General features: G+C 38.4%; 1 pseudogene; it reads left to right on the top strand.

The window, feature by feature from the left end:
- The first annotated feature begins 4,178 nt into the window (after window positions 1-4,178).
- LOC130888276 (elongation factor 1-gamma-like) lies at window positions 4,179-5,486 on the top strand (annotated as a pseudogene).
- The last annotated feature ends 4,201 nt before the right edge of the window (window positions 5,487-9,687 follow it).

The raw sequence follows: 9,687 nt of genomic DNA, 5'->3' as shown, positions 1-9,687 counted from the left end.
ATTACATCACTCTGTCTTAAAAGCTCAGAGTAAAATGCCCACATGTCAATCCACATATTTCTCTTAATGAGCCATGAGAGAAACTAAGGAATAAGAAAAAAATCTTATTTCAACTACATATCTGAAGAATTCCAAAGGGCATTTGATATCCCAGGAAGATAAAATTGTAAGTGATATTTATCAAAAGTATGAAGAATGGGTTTGTTATTGAAGATTTTCATTTTTACTGTAACAAGATATTAAAACAAAGAAGAAGATAGTGGCCTGGCACAATGGGATAAGAAGGAGATGAAAGTACTATATCAGAGGATTTGTTCAAGAAGTGATAAGAAGCCCAGTGTCTATTACTCAGCAACAAATATATTTATAACTAACTAATACTTTTCAATAATGAACGTCACTGTGACTGGGAGATCAGATGATTTATTTTATTTATGTGTGATCCTGAATACAGGAAAGCAAACTTGGTACCATTTCTAGCCATACTACTGGGCACATGATATACAATTACAGTCATTATAAGATTAAGTCATGTCATGTTAACCATTTGAAATTAAGGGTGTACTGATTCCCCTTTGCGAGTAATTTTCAGAATGTATTAGGAAAGTTCACACTGGCTTTCTGATATCAGCTGAGCACATCCTCCGATGTCATTATCATGAAACTTTATTCCAGTGACTAATGAAGATTCAGTGGTGAATCTCTTTCAACAGTTTATGAAATCTAAATCTTAGAGTTACAGAGGTTCAGTGTTACCACAGGGCACTCGGTGTAAAACAGATTGGGCTCTGTGAAGGTCTTACATCTCCTTGACAGTCAATTTGGTGCCTTATTCGCAAATGTAGCACTTTGTGTGAAGTAGTTTGCTATCGACATTACAAATCCTAATGAAGTGCTTTGCCTCCCTTCAGGTTTCAGTGGGGAAGGCTTTCAAATGTATTTCCATTTATATGTGCCTGTTTTTTCCCCCTCAGTGCACAATGAAATCCTATTGAATAATGTGTCGTATTTCTATTTCCTTTCTCTGGGACACACATTGAAAGACAGGAAGTAGATTGGTGTTATAAATGCAAAGAGAGGAAGGCAATTAAGTCATAAAAATTTGTAGGCTTTGTATAATACAGACATATTGTTATAAATAAGAGATTTGCTCAAGTCTGTAGACTTTGGGGGTTTCTTCTACATTGTCACTGGCTTCAGTTTGTTATTTTTTTCCCCTGGTGAAACAGCTAATTTGGTATTGTCTTTTCTCACAGTACCTGCTGTGAACTATGAAAGATTTAATCTCTGCTTAAATATTTTGGAGAACTGGTTCTGTATTTATTTCAGCCTTATAATATCAAAGAGTATCAGCATTAATACACAAAGAGAAAATGCCAAATGTGATTAAATGAATAGAGATAAATTTATGCCAGGTAAATTAAAAAGAGAAATTACAGAAATTTTTTGTTTCTTATTTTTAAAATTTTAGTTTTAAAAGCTATCTCTTTTCATTTTGCATACCTATACCAGTACCCACACCCTGCCCTCCTCCCATTCCATACACCGTCTCCCACCCCCAATCCACTCCTCAGAGAGGGTAAAGTACATTGCTTTGGGGAAGGTCCAAGGCCCTCCATACTATATCTAAGCTGAGCAAGAGAGTGGGTACCAAAATGCCAGTACAAGCAGTAGAGATAAATCCTGGTGCCACTGGCAGTGGCCCCTCAGTCTTTCTCAGCCATACAACTGTCACCCACATTCCGAGGCTTTAGTTTGATCCTATGCTTGGTCCTTCCCTATCGGGCCACATATGGCAAGTTCCCATTAACTCAGATAAGCTGTTTCAGTGGGACTCCACATCATGGTCATGACCTTTGTGCTAATATTCTTACTCCTCTCACTCTTTGTCTAGACTTAGGGAGCTCAGCCCAGTGCTCTGTTGTGGTTCTCTGCTTCTGCTTCCATCAGTTGCTAGATGAAGTTTCTATGATGACAGTTAAGATAGTGATCAATCTGACTACAGGGCAAGGCCAGATCTGGGACCCTCTCCACTATTGCTTAGATCTTAGATAGGGTTATCCTTGTGGATTCCTGGTAATTTCTTTAGGGCCAATTTTCTCTTTAATGGGTCCCTCACTCAATTGAATAACTGCTTCAGAATTCTATTGCCAAAGTAAGAAGAATAAGAATGCTGGTTATGTGTCGGAGGAATGGCCTAGTAGTTAAGAATACTGGCTGCTCTTCCAGAGGTCCTGAGTTCAATTACCAACAACCATAGAGTGACTCACAACCATCTTCAATGAGACCTGGTGCACTTTTCTGGCTTGCAGGTAGACAGGCAGGAAGTTTAGAAGGAGCAGCGGGCTGCGTTCTGCCACCCGGCTAGCTTTACACCTGAAATAATCACACAGAAATTGTATTATTTTAAACACTGCTTGTCCCATTAGCTCTAGCCTCTTACTGGCTAATTCTCACATCGTGATTAACCAATTTCTAATAATCTGTGTAGCACCACGAGGTGGTGGCTTACCAGGAGGATCTTAACCTGTATACATCTTGGAGAGGAGAGCTATAGCGTCTGCCTCACTGCCTTCTTCCTCCCAGCATTCCGTTCTGTCTTCCCCGCCTACCTATATTATGACCTATCAGGCCAAGCAGTTTTCTTTATTAATCAACCAATGAAAGCAACAGATAGATAAAAGACCCACCTACATCATTTTCTTTTTTTTCTGTTTAAACAAAAAAGAAAGGCTTTCACTTTAACATACTAAAATTACATACAACAAAACAGTTATAAAGCAAAAATTACAGTTACAATATTTGTATCTATTTTATCTTTCATCATAACAATGGAAAACTACAACTATAAATATCTATTTTTCAACTACATCAAAGACTCCAGAAGGATATAATATTACCTAATTGAACAAGAAATATAAGTTAATTCTGCTTCATGAGAAGTGTATTATTTGGAGATGATGTACAAATTTGATGGTGAGTACAAATTGGGAATCTACATAGCTATGCATATGATAACATATCAGGTAATTTAAAAATCTTTGAAGCTAATAGACTTTGAATTCAAAGACCAGTTCCTTGATAATTGACTGTTGGTTGAAGGAAAATATGGTGTTTTATATCTTTTGTTTATTTGCTTGCTTGTTCTTTGATTCACAGTTTCTCTGTGTAACAGCTCTGGTTGTCCTGGAATTCACTTCGTAGACCAGGCTGGCCTTTAACTCATAGAAACCTGCCTGCCCCTGCCTCCTGAGAAGTGGGATTAATTTTGTGGGCCTCCACATCAGGTTTAAATGTGGTGGTATAACCTCTCGAAACTCCCATCTGAGTAAGACTAGAAAGGATACAACTTTTGCTAAAGAAATTACTAGAAAAGAAAGATCATAGACTCATTAGCTGTGCATATAATTCTTTAGATTCTACATGTCTATATTTTTATTTTTGTAATTTTTGACAGGTATAATTGCTTATATGCCGATACATATAAATGCAATCAATTCCCACATTTATCACATAATATTAATATTTCTAAATGACACAAATACTCAGATAGTAAAGTTTTTTAAATAAATCATATTAGCAGAAAACCCCTGTTTCATATAAGAGTAAATATGTATCTGTGGAAAAATGTTTGCAATCAAAGTCATGAGTCTGCTGAAGATGTACTCTTGCTTTTACAAAATGGTTTTGTGATCAGAATATGGTAAGATGAATCAACTGGATATAAAGATGCCGATTTTTGTTAGAAGTTGATATGGATGTCTTCATAGGAAGACAATCTAGCAATAAACTGCAAGATATGATAATGGAACCCATCACAGTAGCTGTAAAGCCAAGAAACATTTAACACCAAATCTATTACTCACACTGATCTTAAATATAACTTAGAAATCATAATAAATGAATCACTTTCATAAATACACAAAATTCCTTATAGAACTGGAGACAGCTAACAGGAGATGTTTAATGGCTTTTCTTTTTCTCTAAGGGATTATCAGATGCTCCTATTGGATGAATGGCAAGAACAACTGAATTTGGGAATTTGAATACTCAACAACAATACTTTTGCTAGATAAAACAATCATTAAAATATGCAATTTTATCATCATCTCAAAAATTTAAAAGAACGATTTTTGAAACCTTTTCTAATCAGCAACAAAATTCCCACCCCGTAAATTATGGGACCCTGGACACATCCTCAAAACTGGAGAGTCTTCAAGGTCTTCATTGGTGCTCGGTACAGTGGGGCTCAGGTCTGTGAGCTCGCTGCATCAACCCACTTCCACTTTGGGAAAACCAACTGCACCCCTGAATTTCTCAGAAAATTTCCCTCTGACAAGGATGATGATGGATTCTGTGTGTTTGAGAACAGTGCCGTCGCCTAGTTTGTAAGCAACAAGGACCTGCTGGTAAATACTTTAGTGGTAGTAGCTCTGGTGGGTGAGCATTCCTGACAAGTGACATCGTTCCTGCACCCAGCACCTGGGTATTCAGTACCTTGGGCATCATGCAACAAACAAACCGGCCACTAAAAATAAAAAACAAAACAAAAAACAAACAAACAAAAAGGAGATAAGGGAAATCCTGGAGCTGCTAGACACTCATTTGAAGAAAAGGATATGTTTGGCGGTTGTCTGTACTCTTCTGTAACTTTACAAGCAGATCTTAGAGCATTCTTTTTGCCAGGCTTTTCCCAATACCAACTGATGGCATCTCTCCATTTGCCAGGTCCAGTTTAGAAAAAAAATTGCAGGAGGGGAAGCTGTTTGAGAAAATGGCTGAAATTGAGGCTATGAAACTTTCAGAGAGCCAACCATAAAAGACATTCTAAGGAAAGACACGGGTTAAAAAGAAGAGAAATAGAAGCCCCAAGCTAAGCACAACTAGGAAGAAAGGCCGCTGTTCCAGCTCCTGTGGAAAAGGTGGATGAGAATGAGCAGGAACTGTCTGCTGAGACCAAGACCAAGACCTGCTCCTCTCACCTGGCCAAGAGTACCTTTGTGTTGGATGATTTTAAGTTTAAGTACTCCAATGAACACCCTCTCTGTGGCGTTGCCATATTTTTGGGCGCATTTGGTAACGATGACTGGTACCAGTGGTATGGTGAATACCTGTTTCCCTGAAGAGTTCACCCAGAACTTTTTGATTTGCAACCTTATCATTGGAATGTTCCAGACTGGATAAATTGAGGAAGAATGACTTTGCAAGTGTCATCGTCTTTGGAAACAACAATAGCAGCTCCATTTCCTGCATCTGGGTCTTCCACGGCCTAGAACTTAACCTTTCTGCTGTGTCCAGATTGGCAGGTGAACTATGAGTCTTATACACGGCAGAAACCATATCCTCGTAGGGAGGAGACCCAGACACTGGTTCAAGTGTGCTTTTCCTGGGAGGGGGCCTACCAGCATGTGGGCAAAGCATCCTGCTATTGGCTAGCTGCCTGCACCTACCCTTCAAGGGAGATGGGGGTCATTAAAGGAAACTGAACATTGGGGGAAAAGAAAAGCTTTTCTAAAAACCTAAAACACTTGTGGGGAATGAAAAAAGCATGGTACAAATTTTACTTCATTAGGTGTTAAATATTCACACCATGTTAAGGAAAGCATGGGCTATTTGAATATGCTGTTGGTTATACTTCAATGGATAATATTTACAGTTACAGACATATGAGGAAACAGGAACAGCCTCTAGCATGGAAAGGGCAGGCATCTGTTGCCGAGTACATAATAACACGGTGAACCTGGAGATTGTGTTTGTTTGAATTAATTACTTGAAATCAACCTTGGCTCAGGAGGTGGCGCTAGCCACTTATTGACAGAAGGTAATAGCAGAGAGTCAGAGGGCATCTAGAAGATGAATAGAGGGACGTGCAGGAAGTATTAAGAGGAACTTTGAGTGTAGCGGGTTTTTGTTTTGGCAGAGTGGAAGGAAGCTCTTTTTTTGAGACACAAAAAAGGGAACGTCAGATAGTTACTCCTCAACCTCCCTGAGTTAGTAAGTTTTCACCCCAGCCTCTGATTCCTGTGTCTTATTGAGAAATAGAATTATATTTAGTTAAAACTGTTTTTGTTGGCAGGGGCAGGAGATGGATTCTGTGGGACCTAAATGTCCCATCAAACTGCTACCGGTTAAACAGGTCAGGAACTGCGGAGCTGACATTACTGGTGAAACAACAGTATATCCAGGTGCAGCTGCTGTGCCAGAGATAAGATAACAGATATCTCGGAAATGGAGGGGGAAATAGCTCTTATTCATGTTATTAGTAAAACCATCTTTTTTTTACTTCAGAGATAAAAGTTTCAGAAACACGAGTATTCATGCTTCATGAAAGGTGAGGGGTTATAGCACTGTGTGGTAAAATTGTAATGATCCTATATAGAGCTATTTGTAACTTTTAGCTGAATATTTCTCTGTGAACTTTTCAAAAGTGAAAATACGTGCCATGAATGTATAATGAATAACAATCAAGATGATCACACATCTCACTGTCATTTAACTTTCAAGATTGCATAAATGTGATTATATGTTAAATATGAATACTAAGTTAAGAAACTTTAATTCTCTTTCACAGAAATTACTTTAACTGACATCCCATTTTCTATAGTCTTTGATAAAAAATAAATATATCTTAGAAAATGTAAACCACTCATGGGCACAATTTTCACCAACTATTCCTTATCAGCATGAACTTGGGAAGAATGATTAAATTCTACTGGTTTCACACTTCATTGCATGTGCAAAATCAGAGATTGACCATCACTCAAATATTAGAAACCAAAGCTGGTAGTTTGGATTATGCATAGTGTCATAATTCTGCTTCTGAGCCCATGGACTGTAAGTAAGATATATCCTGCTCTCTGATTCTGTTTTGCTTCCAAATAATTATCACAGATATGCCTCTCATGCACACTTGTATTGAGCAATTGCTATCACCTCAAAATTTTCAAACTAATATTAAATGTTTTACCCCATTCTCAAGAAAACTCTGCCATTTCCTCAATAGAGTTTTATATTTTGAGATGAATAAAGGTGAATGGATTAGTAAATCTTCTACCTTTCAGGTTATAGTCTTGTGTTACAGGATTAAAACTCACTTCTTTTTATCCATAATTACAATTCATGAAATTATTTGTCAGTGAAAAGCAGGACTTGCCTTTTAAATGTTATCATGTTTTGTGTTTATATCAATGAAAGGTAGAAAAGGAAACTAACACTTCTGCTATGATTTGAGTTCTACCTTCCACTTGCTGGCTTTCAGTCTCCATTATAATTTAGTTGGTTAGTATATACTGCAAATTGGGAAGGGATTATGACCAGATTAGTGTTTCTTCCTGTTTCACTTAGAGTTTGCTGTGAGGAGATACCATGGCCACGACAGCTCTTATAAAGGAAAACATTTAATTGAAGTGGTGGGTTACAATTTAAAAGGTTCAGTTCATTATCATCATGGTTAGGGGCATGACGGTGTACAGGCAAACATGGTGCTGACTACATCTTGATCATAAGGCAAACGAAAATTGACTGAGGCATTGGGCATATATGAGACCTTAAAGCCCAATCCCATAGTGACATACTTCCTCCAACATGGTTATGCTTACACCAACAAAACTACACTTCCTAATAGTGCCATTTCCTATGAGTTTATGGGGGACAATTGCAATCAAACTATGATATTCCACTTTTTGGCCTCCAAAAGCTTGTAGCAATATCATAATGCAAAACACATTTAGTTAAACTTCAAATGTCCCCAAATTCTATCAAAGTCTCAACAATGTTTTAAATTCTAAAGTTCAAAGTCTCTTCTGAGATTCAAACAATATATCTTTAATCCTTATAAAATAAAAATAAAAACACAGATAACACACTTCCAACATATAATGCCACTGGGTATACATTACTATTCCAAAATTTACAGAAGAAAGCACAGTGAGGAAATACTAGACCAAAGCAGGACTGAAAGTCAGCTAGGCAAACTCAAAACTTTGCATCTCCAGATCTGATGTTTGGCTTTGTTGACTACAACACACTTCTTTTTTGTGGGGCTGGTACCACTCCCTGTTAACAGCTTTTCTGTTCAAATATCCCATGACCTGCATTTCTACCATCTTGGATTTTTTTAAATTTATTTATTAAAGATTTCTGCCTCCTCCCCACCACCGCTTCCCATTTCCCTCCCTCTCCCCCAATCAAGTCCCTCTTCCTCATCAGCCCGAAGAGCAGTCAGGGTTCCTTGCCCTTTGGGAAGTCCAAGGACCTCCCACTTTCTTCCAGGTCTAGTAAGGTGAGCATCCAAATTGCCTAGGCTCCCACAAAGCTAGTATGTGCAGTAGAATCAAAACCCAGTGCCATTGTTCTTGACTTCTCAGCAATCCTCATTGTCCGCTATGTTCAGCGAGTCTGGTTTTATCCCATGCTTTTTTAGACCCAGTCCATCGGGCCTTGGTGAGTTACCTAAAGATCATCCCCATTGTCTCAGTATGTGGGTGCACCCCTCGCGGTCCTGAGTTCCTTGCTCGTGCTCTCTCTCCTTCTGCTCCTCATTTGGACCTTAGGATTTCAGTCCGGTGCTCCAGTGTGGGTCTCCGTCTCTGTCTCCTTTCATCACCTGATGAAGGTTAATATCCAGGAGGATAACTATATGTTTTTCTTTGGGTTCACCTTCTTATTTAACTTCTCTAGGATCACGAATTATAGGCTCAATGTCCTTTATTTATGGCTAGAAACCAATTATGAGTGAGTACATCCCATGTTCCTCTTTTTGGGTCTGGCTTACCTCACTCAGGATAGTGTTTTCTATTTCCACCCATTTACATGCAAAATTCAAGAAGTCATTGTTTTTTACTGCTGAGTAGTACTCTAATATGTATATATTCCATACTTTCTTAATCCATTCTTCCATTGAAGGGCATCTAGGTTGTTTCCAGTTACTGGCTATTACAAACAATGCTGCTATGAACATAGTTGAGCATATACTTTTGTTGTATGATAGGGCATCTTGGGTATAGTCCCAAGAGTGGTATTGCTGGGTCCAGGGGTAGGTTGATCCCGAATTTCCTGAGAAACCGCCACACTGTTTTCCAAAGTGGTTGCACAAGTTTGCATTCCCACCAGCAATGGATGAGTGTACCCCTTTCTCCACAACCTCTCCTGCAAAGGCTATCATTGGTGTTTTTGATTTTAGCCATTCTAACAGGTATAAGATGATATCTTAAAGTTGTCTTAATTTGCATTTCCCTTATCGCTAAGGAAGTTGAGCATGACCATAAGTGTCTTTTGGCCATTTGAACTTCTTCTGTTGAGAATTCTCTGTTCAGCTCAGTGCCCCATTTTATAATTGGGTTGATTAGATTTTTACAATCTAGTTTCTTGAGTTCTTTATATATTTTGGAGATCAGACCTTTGCCAGTTGCGGGGTTGGTGAAGATCTTCTCCCAGTCAGTGGGTTGCCTTTCTGTCTTAGTGACAGTGTCCTTTGCTTTACAGAAGCTTCTCAGTTTCAGGAGGTCCCATTTATTCAATGATGCCCTTAATGTCTGTGCTGCTGGGGTTATACGTAGGAAGTGGTCTCCCATGCCCATGTGTTGTAGAGATTCTTATAAGTTGGAGGTAGATTTGATACAATTTAAACAAAAATATCTAATAAGAGACATTCTGGAAGAGAGAATCAAAAATGGTTTATTGCTTGTA

This window comes from Chionomys nivalis, chromosome 16, assembly GCF_950005125.1.
Source record: "Chionomys nivalis chromosome 16, mChiNiv1.1, whole genome shotgun sequence".
Taxonomy (NCBI): Eukaryota; Metazoa; Chordata; class Mammalia; order Rodentia; family Cricetidae; genus Chionomys; species Chionomys nivalis.
This window is presented reverse-complemented; position numbering and strand designations above follow the sequence as displayed.